Source organism: Ostrea edulis, chromosome 7 (genome assembly GCF_947568905.1).
Source record: "Ostrea edulis chromosome 7, xbOstEdul1.1, whole genome shotgun sequence".
In the NCBI taxonomy this organism is placed as follows: domain Eukaryota; kingdom Metazoa; phylum Mollusca; class Bivalvia; order Ostreida; family Ostreidae; genus Ostrea; species Ostrea edulis.
This window is the reverse complement of record NC_079170.1, coordinates 28,250,568-28,262,958: the sequence shown is the minus strand read 5'-3', so window position 1 is coordinate 28,262,958 and position 12,391 is coordinate 28,250,568. Positions and strand designations below refer to the sequence as shown.

The following is a 12,391-nucleotide window of genomic DNA, read 5'->3' as shown; positions in this document are numbered from 1 at the left end:
CCAATTCTGATTTATTATTTTCACTTTTATGAATAATTTCATTTCATTTCGCGAGATGGGCGTATTAGGTTCTTTTGGTTGGCGTTAATTATTTCCTCATCCAAATATTCGAAAACACAATGCTATTCAGATCGAAATTTGGCTCCATAACTTTCTCACCATCCATATCCAGAATATAACACTCATTAAGATAATATTTACAGTACTTTCATTAAAATCCTTAAATTTTGATTGTGCAATGAAAATGCGCTCCTCGTCAGAGGAAGACATGTTGATATGGCTCAATACTATAGAGTGAGTGAATATAAAACCTGCAGTACGAGACTACTTACCTGACACTGTCCAATAAGTGAACAAAAGAAACAGACTTCTATGCAACACTGGATATATTGTCATACTATTCAAAAATAGCTTTATTCATAATTATCATTGTCAATGGGTTTACCTGAGACTGTCCATTCTTAGAACAAAAGATGTAATGTTTTAAGTAGGATATAAGCCTCAAAGTGTCCATTCTGTGAGAGAAAGAATTTACAGGCCTACGGGCCTCGGTCAGTTCTTTCTCTCACAGAATGGACAGGTTTTGGTTTATATCCTTTACATAATTTATGGGATGATTTTTATATGTACCACACTATATTTACTTTCTAAATAATAATCTCACTGTTTTCTTTTCAATGCAGATGTTTTCAAGCATGTAATTAAGGGAAAGTTGATAACTTTATAAAGCAATTAATCTGCTTTAAGATAATTATGTACAAAAATAATACATGAACATCAGGTCATACAGCTTTAAAAATAATGGACCGCAATTGTCAACTTATTGGACACCTACAGATAACCTTTTAATTACAATTGGACTTTCTTCTATATATAAAAGCTTAAAAAGACAAAGGATTGCGTAACAAAAAAGGTTTTAATCTCCGTTTATGGTTGCGAGGCCAGTCTAAAATCAGATTGTCATTGATACACCATACATTTAGAAAATTAAGAACATGTTCAGTAATAAAATGCCCTCTGAACTTACAGATTTAGGAAATACACTGCAGACATCTTCAACTGTAAAAACACAGTAAAGTAAATGTGTATATATACAGTTTACAATGAAGATGCAGTCTCATACTGAAGTTACGTATAGATTAGAGGGTAATACTCAAAGTCAACTGAAACTATTGGACAATAACAGATTAATATGCACAAGAGATCTTCAGACAATATATACTTATTGCATGATAGTGAGGGAGATATATTCTATTCACCCAAGAAGAATCATTTCCCCCGAGGGCATCGAGATAAATATGGTGTTCATATATATATATATATATATATATATATATATATATATCTCCAATTTACAGTTGTTATCCATGTCAGTATTAGAATGCACATTTATACTTATACGAACATATTCATACATATACATGCGTACACATCATCAATGGTAAACACAAGTTTATGATAGGGCTACTTATATTCGTAGGCTTTGAATTTGACAGTTAGTATAAGGGTTTTTCTAAGGTTAAGAGAATTAAAGATTTCAGGATTTTCAATGAGTTTGCATAAAGGAATATTTGAGTTTTCTCATTTATATCCATTAAATTCATATTTTGGATCTTTCGGGAAATTATTTCGTATTTCCTTAAAAGCAGTATGATGTAACAAAAAGCGATCTTAATCTTCCATGAATTTGGGTTTGCAGACATATACAAAAATGACCCCATCTTGGAATATTTGAATATCTTCCTTTTTCAATAGCAAGTACATGAGCGCTTATTTTAATTATTTTAATGTTACAAATCATTGACCCATTAAAGCTATTTGTTAATTTATCAACATAGTCTGGTCGTTTTTTTTTTTATGTTATGTGACTTACCGAGAAAAGGTACATGTAATTTATTTAGAAATGGGGAAATCCGTCTCTTCGGTAGCGTCAGGCCTTTTGAAATCTATCGGAATCACGTCATGATGGTTTCCTGTTGTGAGAATAAAGAACGACGAATATATATTCTCCTTACGTAGCCTAGATTTTCCAGTATTCGGTAGTATATAAACAACACCCAGCGAAACATTCTATGTCTTATCTGGAGGACTTCTTTTGAAAATGAACACGTGTCAATTGTTCTTGAGTCTGTTACTAATCGGAACAATCTTTGTTTGTCAAAATGGAGAAACAGACGCCAAAGCGGTTCACGGTAATCTTAAAAGAAGTGTTGGAAATTTTCTACAAGTACGACATGGTAAGACAATTTTTCCCACTAGAGCGCGTACAGGCACGTAGAATCGGAGGGGGTGGAGAGGCCTGCTCCTTTCTTGACAACGTTTATTTTTGCGTTATTTTTCCATGCAACATTAGTTATATTCATGCAAAGTAAGAAATAATGGTTGACTGCCTCCGCCCGATGTTGTGAAAATAAGAATGTATAGTGACTCGAACGCATGTAGTGAAGGATATCTCTCCTTTAGGATTTAAAAGTTTGGGCAAAATGATACATTAAGAAAGACATTACTAAAATTATCTATAAATGATCAAAATACTTTTTATTCTGCTAATGAGTTACGAATATTCACACTAAGCTTGAACTTCGATCTGTTCAGAGAAATTTTATAGCTTCACCGAACTGTACATGCAGCATGAAAGAGGGTATACATGTATATATTGTTTTCTTAAGGAACAAAAGGTAATTCATAAATGCAAGAAACAATTCTAATAGAGTGTTTAGCCTTGAAGAAGAAATTATAATTGCCACACATCTTTTATTACGGGACAATGACTTATATATGAACTGCTTAATTTTCTCAGTCGTTACGAGTGAATGTGGTAGTTTTGATTAATACTTGCATGTACTTATATTACTTGTTTATTTCAATGTACGTGTAATTATAACCATGTGACAATTGTATCGAATCATGTACATACTAACGTCAGAACTTGTAAGTTATCAGAACTTGTTTCCAATCCTTTTGTACATTGTCTCTATATACAATAAAATATGTCCAAATTAAATCACATGATAGCAACCCCTAAAACGATACCACGTGCCTGACGTAAATATAACACAGTGTATTGTATTTATAGTACTGCTTAGATATGTTTTATTTCACATTATTGGGTAACAATAGCCCACGACTCGAGGATTAGTGAGCTTAGGCAATTGTCATTATGTAGTTTTACCGTTTACTAAATCAAGATGTTTCGATGCATGGTCACCATTAAATAGAATAAGAACTAAATTATGAAAAACACGTACTTATATTTGCATCGTTTGAGAGCAACTGCAATTGTTATTACAGCATCCCTTGGGTATAAGGTACCTGGTGAAGAAATAAATAAAATGAAATCGAATTTCACATACAGTCCATGTAGTACCTCTGTGAAGATAGGACACCATATAATAACATAGTTTTAAAAAATTCTTCAGAATGGCATACAAGTATTCATGCCATGTACTCAAGGTCACAATCAAGATTTTCCCCCCGCATAGACTTTCCCTTAAAAAAACAGGCCCGGGATAGACATCCTCCCGGAAAGATGGGCCTGGCATAGAATTTCCACCTAGAAAGAATTAACCCGGGCCCAATTTTCCCCCTAGGAAAAACCGCCCCAGTATAGAATTTCCCCGTAAATGACAGTACGCTTCCCGCCCCCCCCCCCCCTTCTTACATTTTAGTTATCTATCCGTTTCCAGTTCTATTACTAGAATTTTCTTGCTTACCTAGACCCAGGAATTCTTATTAGATCTGTTGGGTTTTTTTAATTTTGAGCAGGGTCGTGTGTATCACAATCATCATCTTATGTTTGTTTGTTGTTTTAAAAAGGAAATTATTCAAATCGTGTAATGGTATATCAAAATTCATTCATACATCTCTGAAAGTCTTTCCTGTTATTTACCAGTATCTAACATCTGAAATAGTGAAGTTGGGAAGAAGTTAATGTCTTTTTAATTGAAAATTTCGAATCTAATTAAACGGTTACTTTTATTTATACAGTGCATCTAATTTACTTTTTAGATATTTTAATTGTATATCTTTTAGTCGATTTTTTACGTAAAACCCTAATGATATTCACCATCGTTAAAGTCTCTTGGGAAGCATATTGTATTTACTATACGCAATTCAAAGTTTTCAGTGTGTAAATCTAAAAACAAATTCCTTTATTTTATGAATATCGTAATATTAATGAGCTCATATCTATTTCATTAAACTATAACAATTCATCAGCACTTATTTGTTTCTTTTTATAACTTTTTTTTATAACATGTACCTCTTTACAGCAATTATAACAAATTTCTTTAATTATTATCTTCAATTGCATGGGTTTGCTTCATTCTATATTTATTCAAAATCTTCTACATGAGAAGAAAAAGATTCCGGTCGATGAAATCCGGAAAACAGTTTTTCCGCCCAGGGGTAAATTCTATACTGACTTTGTACATAGGGAGAAATTATATGCTGGGGCGCTTTTTCCCCCTATGGGGGAAGATCTATCCCGGGCCCTTTTTTTCCGGGGGGAAAGTCTATGGTACAACACCGGGACTACTTGCCACAATATTCACACGTGATACATGAGAATAAGATCACCTTCATTTACGTTAAATATAATTCATTTTGTATTTTTTTTTATTTGAATACCCCAAATAGAATAGAATTAAAGTTTCCTATTGTTTAAATGTATTGAGTTATATTTAGTTTGCATTATATTTTCTGCACAAGATTGTTTTGAACGTCAATAAAAGGAGAGTTATATGTAAAAAAACAAACAAACAAAAAACAACCCGAAGAAAATGTAATAAACAGAAAATTCCATGGTTTGTATATATATATATATATATATATATATATATATATATATATATATAGGGGGGATGGGGGGTGGATGGGTGTGTGTGTGATAGAGGTTTATTTTTAATATTTTCACTCGTGCTTCGCACTCATAAAAATATATATAAACAAATCCTGTCTCACTTGTGAAATAATTTCCATATCCAACAACGAAATATTTAGTATACTCTGTATCCTTTTAGTCTTAATTATTGCACAAGATCTATTTGTCTATTTCTGTGTATTTTATTACTACTGATGAATGATGAGTCTCTCAAACCCACAAAGTCGATTTAAATATCATACGAGTCGATCGTTGTAAAACACTTAAGGTTAAAGAGGCACATTGGTTGTGATCATCAATGTATGAAACAACATGAAATGACGCAGCCTCACTAAATGTATTCAAAGTTTCATATTTCCGAAATTCAAGAGGAGGATGTGTGTGAAAGCATCCAAATCCCATGGCATCCGCCAGCGATCTATCATCAGAAAATTAAAGTTGATTACACATAGTGTTTTTTGTTACATAATCCGTTTGTGTATTATTATTAATTCTATATTATTTTTGCCACGATTCTAGATGCATTTTTTACTTCATTTTTTTTTCTTTATACCAGATTACCCCCAGAGGTCGGGCGGTATTATAAATAGTGGACCACGGAACCGATGCTTTGGAATAAACTGCCGAAGAGGATGAACATATGATAAAAAAAAAAAAAAAAAAAAAAAAAAAAAAAAAAAAAAAAACTCGTTGTAAGGAAATGTGCGAACGTTCTGCGACTTGACGAAATGTTATAAATATGAAAATAGATTCCTCTACCATGATGTGTTGGGCTTTATGTAGATGCTAGTACGGATGTTTGAAAAATTGATGGTTTGGAAAATATAAAATGCGAAGATATGCTGAAAGTTGTATCTGTTTGAATTGGAACTATTGGAACTATTGCACCTGTCTGAATGTGAAGCCCAGAAAACAACCGAAGCGAGTATTTGTGCACCAGTAGTAGTACCAAATCCGTCAGTGGAAGTATTCCATAATAATCACCACTCCAAAGCTTCAACTGCATATGCATATGCGGATGCAGTGTCCTCCATGAACACACCAAGCGTTTTCGAAACGTCTCAAATGACCAACACCTCGAAGGAGCGGATCTATGTCCAATCGAATACGCAGCAACAACAGTCATCCAAACACTCTAATGTCGCTCATACCTCGAAAATACCTTACTCTTACACATTATACAACCTTACACATTCCTCTACCATGATGTGTTGGGCTTTATGTAGATGCTAGTACGGATGTTTGAAAAATTGATGGTTTGGAAAATATAAAATGCGAAGATATGCTGAAAGTTGTATCTGTTTGAATTGGAACTATTGGACAATACCATGTTTACCAATGAAATTAACATACACAAAAGAACTCCAGACAATAAACATTACGATCACTACACAGACAGAAAAATAGATATAAACACATTTCCAATGTTTGTAGTACCACACCGAGACACAGATTCTATGATGTAGAAGATGCACGTATCATTATATGGTTGTCGTGATGTAGAAATAAATGAGATTGATCACTGTTCGTTATTTTCACCTTTCATCTATGTTTCTCTTTATACGTGTACCTTTCATATTTCTGAGATATATATTATGATGTGTTTGTCTTCATATAATTAAACTTATTTTTTTATTGATTTGCATTGTCCATTGTTCAAATCAAAAGTATATGTGATTTCAAAATTGACTGGGAGTGGTGTCGTGCTCCTGTAATCTAGTTAGTTGGAGGTCAGAGCTTTTGTGATGTCAAAAGTTATTTACAATGGATTAATATCTCACGATTGAAATACAATATCAAAACAAGCTGTAAAAATTGACATTATTGAAATGGGTTTAAACATATTGTTCCATATATTCGATTGCTTCTGTAAAATAAAAGACTGGAGTTGTATAATTTTCAACATTGTATTTTGCTTTCAAAATGTTTAGCAGACCTAATATATTTGGTCTTTTACATTTACACACGGCAGGTGTGGCCGGCTGACAGGGGATGCTTACGTCTCCTGGGCACATGATCCCACCTCTGGTACATCCAGGGGTCCGTGTTTGCCCAACTTTATTTTGTATAGGAGTTATGATATTTACCACTGTTCGTTATCTTCACCTTTCATTGTGACGAGCAAGAAAAAATAGATTGTTTAGTATATAAAATAATGAAGTTAACATTCACGTTCTCTTTAGAAGTTATTCTGAATATGCATATCTAAATTTTCCATAAAGCCAATTATACCTTATATACCTCACCACAACTTACGAAGGTGAAGATAGCGAACAGTGATCAATCTCATAACTCCCATAAGCAATACAAAATAGATAACTGGGTAAACGGAGTTATTCCGTAGTCAAAATCAGTGTGCTAAGCTTCTGTATTCTTTATTGGCACTCAAGCACATGAAAATGTTTTATATAAAACATGGTATCATAATTGTAACAATCCATGTCTCTGACACAGGATTGTTAGGCCGTTCTTGGCACACTGATTTTAGCTATGGATAACTCCGTTTACCTGATCAGGATATGGGGCTCACGGCGGGTGTGACTGGTCGACAGGGGATGCTTACTCCTCCTAGGCACCTGATCTCACCTCTGGTATGTCCAGGAGTCCATGTTTACCCACCTCTCTATTTTGTATTGCTTATAGGAGTTTTGAGATTGATCACTGTTCGTTATCTTCACCTTTCATTGGAATGATTTAGAAACAAGATATGAAATATTTTGAATACTTTTTTCTTGTATGTTTGTATAAAGACAATCAGGTAAAATGTTTTTCATCTTCAACACTGGTCTTACAATGGTAGCAAAATGTGTTTTCTCCAGAAATGACAGGATTGCAAAATCTACCTGTTTCTATACATATAACAGATCATGTGCTCTTATTCTTAGCTTTGTAAGATGCGACCTGATATAGCCTATGTTGACATGTATAGGTGATTTGCCTAGTTCAATTGTTTGGATGCTTTAATTATTTAATAACTTTTAAAGTGATGACATAACAACGATGAATGAAAAATTTGTTTGATTTCTTAGTCAAAAAAGATTTCATCAGGAGTTCATCTGCACTAAGCACGAGGGACGACTTTCCTCTGGAATGCGTCTTCCCCATTCTATTTTTAGGGCTATTTATAGAACGGGAATTTCCACACAGGCATTGTAAACGAAACGTATTCGTTTCATGCTACCAAAAATAAACACAACCAAAGATATGAATAAAATACAAATTAATTAAAGAAACAACACACATAGGCCTAGTGATGACGTGGCAGAATAGTCAACCTGATGACGTAGGACACTGACTGGTAGAAGTAGACAGATTGTAAACACGAGTTCCCGGTATGTAGGCCTATCGTCTGCTTTACGATTTCGATAACATAACGGAACGAGCAGCGACTTTTGATCTAGGAGATATTAATGAAATTGAACTGAATTATATGGGGCTCAGTCAACGAGGACAATTCAGATGAAGAGTTGTTGAACTTTTAACTTGATATTGAAATGGAACCGAGTCGCATTCCGCCGCGCCGTTCCTAGATCTACGACACAATCAGTGTTCAACGTCTCCTTGAACGCAATGCAGCATACATTCAGTCACCACTTGTTCTCTTCCTTTATATCTAATTGAGCTTTTAACCATTGCACCTTTAATTAGGTATATAATTTATTTAATTCTGCACCGTAACTCTACCTAACCTGAACGCACAGTCAGTTTTGTTGTTGTTTTCATCATTGTTACGTATGGGTATTCCTACGCACCATTTCAAAACCGTTAATTCAAGTTTTTTTGATGAGAGAATCTATCTATTTTTCTACTTTGAAAACATAATTAAGTGATAAGAAATGAAATTTATAATTATTTATTTGATGCATGTATCAAACGAAAAATTGGACGGAAAACTTTTTCATCAATACGCACATTGATGGACTTTTTCGTTCAATTTTTCGTTTGATACATGCATCAAATAAAGAATTATAAGTTTCATGTCTGAATTGAAGTTTATTGTGTACACTTATAATGGTGGTTTATCAAAATTGTTGAAATTTGTCTTAAATTCGGAGATTCATATTTCTAATGATCAATCTCATAACTCCTATAAACAATAGATAGTTGTGCAAACACGGACCCCTGGACACACCAGAGGTGGGATCAGGTGCCTTGGAGGAGTAAAGATCCCCTGTCGACCGGTCACACCCGTCGTGAGTCATATAATCCTGATCAGGTAAACAAATATGTTGAAATTGGAACAATAATCGATCGATATAGTTTTAACCACAATTTAGGTGAAAGATCTGAGTCAAACGGAAGTTTATATTTCAGGACATAGTAAGCAACATATTATTTGAGACCTTCGGTCGATTCTGATATGAAAACAAGATTATCAGCAAAAATTTTTTATCATCTAAAGATACCTGATTTGAATTATCTTGTCAAAATAAGTTTCAAAGTCATCAGAAAAAATGTTGAATAAAATGGGACTTAAATGTCTCCTTGTTTAACTTCCACATATGTATCAAAACGTCACTACATACATTTCCTTATCTTACAACACATATTGTTGTAGAAAGCATGTTTTATCATATTAAGATATTGCCACCAATTCCTTTTTTAAAATCTTAAATAAAAGTACCGGTCTCCACACAGTATCAAAAGCTTTTGAAAAAATAACAAAGCATACAAAAATTCCTCCTTTTTGTTCATTAAGGTTTCTAAGATGAAAATGTTACCTGATGTACGGTTTCCGCTCCTAAATGAATTAATTAAGAACAAGCTCTACACCAGAACATATTCCTGATTTCATACTAGAAATACCTAGTTTTCTTTAGAAGTAAATGGAAAATCAAGGGGATTATTTTCCATAACTTTTAAATCCTTAAAATGTTTATCCTTGTGTTTTGTTCCCCAGAGTGAAAGAGAGTATGAAAGTGTTTAACCCAGTTTGACTGCTTTTGGATGTTAGACTACAAAGAGTTCCAAACCTTTTTTTTTTTTGTAGAGTTGGGATTGAGATCATTAATAGTGTCTGCTATGGATTTATGGCAATGCGAATTTAATTGTTTACACATTTATTTGAATCAATATTGTTTTTGAGCTTTTGAGAAACCCTGTAATAAGAAATGAATATTAGGTGATTTCGGAAGTTTTTCCACCAATATTTCTAACCTCCCTTTTTATCATTAAGCAATTGTTAGACATTCCTTCTTAAGCTTAATACATGTACAATATTTTGTAGTAACTACATCTAAATTTTCCGGTTCTGATCCTGGTTCGATAATATTAGTTATGTAAACACTTTGAGGGGTAATACGGATATAAATTGGGTCCTTGAAATCATCATATTGGGCAAGGTGTAAGCCGAACCCAATGTTTTTTTTCAAGGACCCCATATAATCTTATTTCCGTAATACTCCTCTAAGTGTCTACATAACAGATTTATCCTGTCAATGATTTTACGTATACATGTACAACTCTCATCATATAAATGACTGCAATGTATGTATTCTTGAGATACTTTATCAAACGTAAAACAATGAAAAATTGCTGCAACATTTAAAACATCAACAACAGGATAAAAACAAGTTTTTCAACAGACTGCAAATTCAAAAATGAATTGATTTGTTTTTGTATACCTATGACATAATATGCACTGACTCCACTTGCTACCAATGTAGTTTATCGATGCTTGTCGTTTATGCGCATTATTTGTTTAATTAATGTAATATATGTCTCTTGATAAAGACGCGGGTTGCGTCAAAAACTTGAGTTTTAAATAACCAACAGTGTCGTGACCTTTTCAGTGCTTTATATATATATATATATATATATATATATATATATATATATATAAGCACTACTGAAAAGGCCACGAGTGTCCACGACACTGTTCATTATTTAAAATTCAAACTCAAATTTTCGACGCAAACGGTGTCTTTATCAAGAGAAATATATTAGATAAACAATATAACACACCACAAAAATAAAAAACCGACAAATATTAATAATCTACATTGTTAACTAGAATGATACACTGTTGTACTGAATATGGAGAAAAATGGTTACGTTGAAGCGTGTTTACAGATAATGGTGTAGAGAGTTTGTACCATGGTAGGGTAGGGATGAAAATATAATTATTATTCAAATTTATAGAAATCAGACAAATTTAGAGAGAAAACTTCCAGAACAATGTGACTGTGAAATTTAATGGTGGGAAGATCATGATTCATAGTGATTAAGTTTAAAAAAACAATATGTGGTAGTCCGTACCATTGTGGATTCGGATATGGTAAACAGTGCGGCAACGAAAAATAATATGATTGCTACAAGAACACGATTAAACTACAGAATCAACAAAGCCAATTAATAAACAAATAAATCTCGCATAAAAATCAACAATCTACATAATGTTTATTAGCGAGCTAAACAGTTTAATACACAAAGTGATCCAGTGACGTCGATCTGTCGTTTGCTCGTGAGGGAAAACTCCAACAGTGTCATAAATAAGCATAAAACACTTATTCAGATATGGAAATTTTTGATGAGAGCTAGTGTTACATCAGAGACATTAAAAGTACTACAATGTAAGTAGGGAGGAAAGATATGCACTTCATGTTCACGTGCAATTCCCCGCATGAGAGCAATTTCATTCATTCCGCGTAAATATAACATGAAAAGGGCCTTTGCCTGTCTATCTTATTAAAAAAAAAAAACAGTAGAAGAGATCTATCGGAAAGAAATGAATGTACATATAACAGTGGTTACTCGGAATGTAGCAACAACAAAAAATTCTCTGCGACGCGATTGTTATAATGATACAAGAGGAAGAAAGAAGAGGCCCATGGGCCACATCGCTCACCTGAGTCACCTTGGCCCATATATGAAGACTTTCCATTTATATTTGCATGTAAAAATCTTAGTCCCTATTATGGCCCCAACCTACCCCTGGAGGCCATGATTGTTGTAAACTTGAATCTACACAATGTCAGAAAGCTTTCATGTAAATGTCAATTTCTTTGGCCCAATGGTTCTTGAGAAGAAGATTTTCCCTATACATTTGTATCTAAAACTTTGATCCCCTATTGTGGCCCCATCCTACCCCCGGGAACCATGATTTGAACAAACATGAATCTGCACTATGTCAGAAAGCTTTCATGTAAATATCAACTTTTCTGGCTCAGTGGTTCTTGAGAAGAAGATTTTTAAAAGATTTTCCGTATATATTTGTATTTAAAACTTTGATCCCCCTTGTGGCCCCATCCTACCCCCGGGGCCATGATTTGAATAAACGTAAATCTGCACTATGTCAGAAAGCTTTCATGTAAATATCAGCTTTTCTGGCTCAGTGGTTCTTGAAAAGAAGCTTTTTAAATGACCCCACTTTTGTTTTTTGTGTGTGCATTTTTCTGATTATTTCCCTTTTGAAAGGGACATGGTCCTTCATTTGAACAAACGTGAAAGCCCTTCACATAAGAATGCTATTGGCCAAGTTTGGTTGAAATTGACCCAGTGGTTCTGGAT

The 12,391-nt window shown here is 33.6% G+C and overlaps 1 long non-coding RNA gene across 1 annotated transcript; it reads left to right on the top strand.

Moving 5' to 3' along the window:
* The first annotated feature begins 1,911 nt into the window (after positions 1–1,911).
* On the top strand, positions 1,912–6,785 carry LOC125656241 (uncharacterized). Its single transcript, XR_007363076.2, has 2 exons — positions 1,912–2,237; positions 5,439–6,785. It is a non-coding gene; the product is annotated as an uncharacterized LOC125656241 (long non-coding RNA).
* The last annotated feature ends 5,606 nt before the right edge of the window (positions 6,786–12,391 follow it).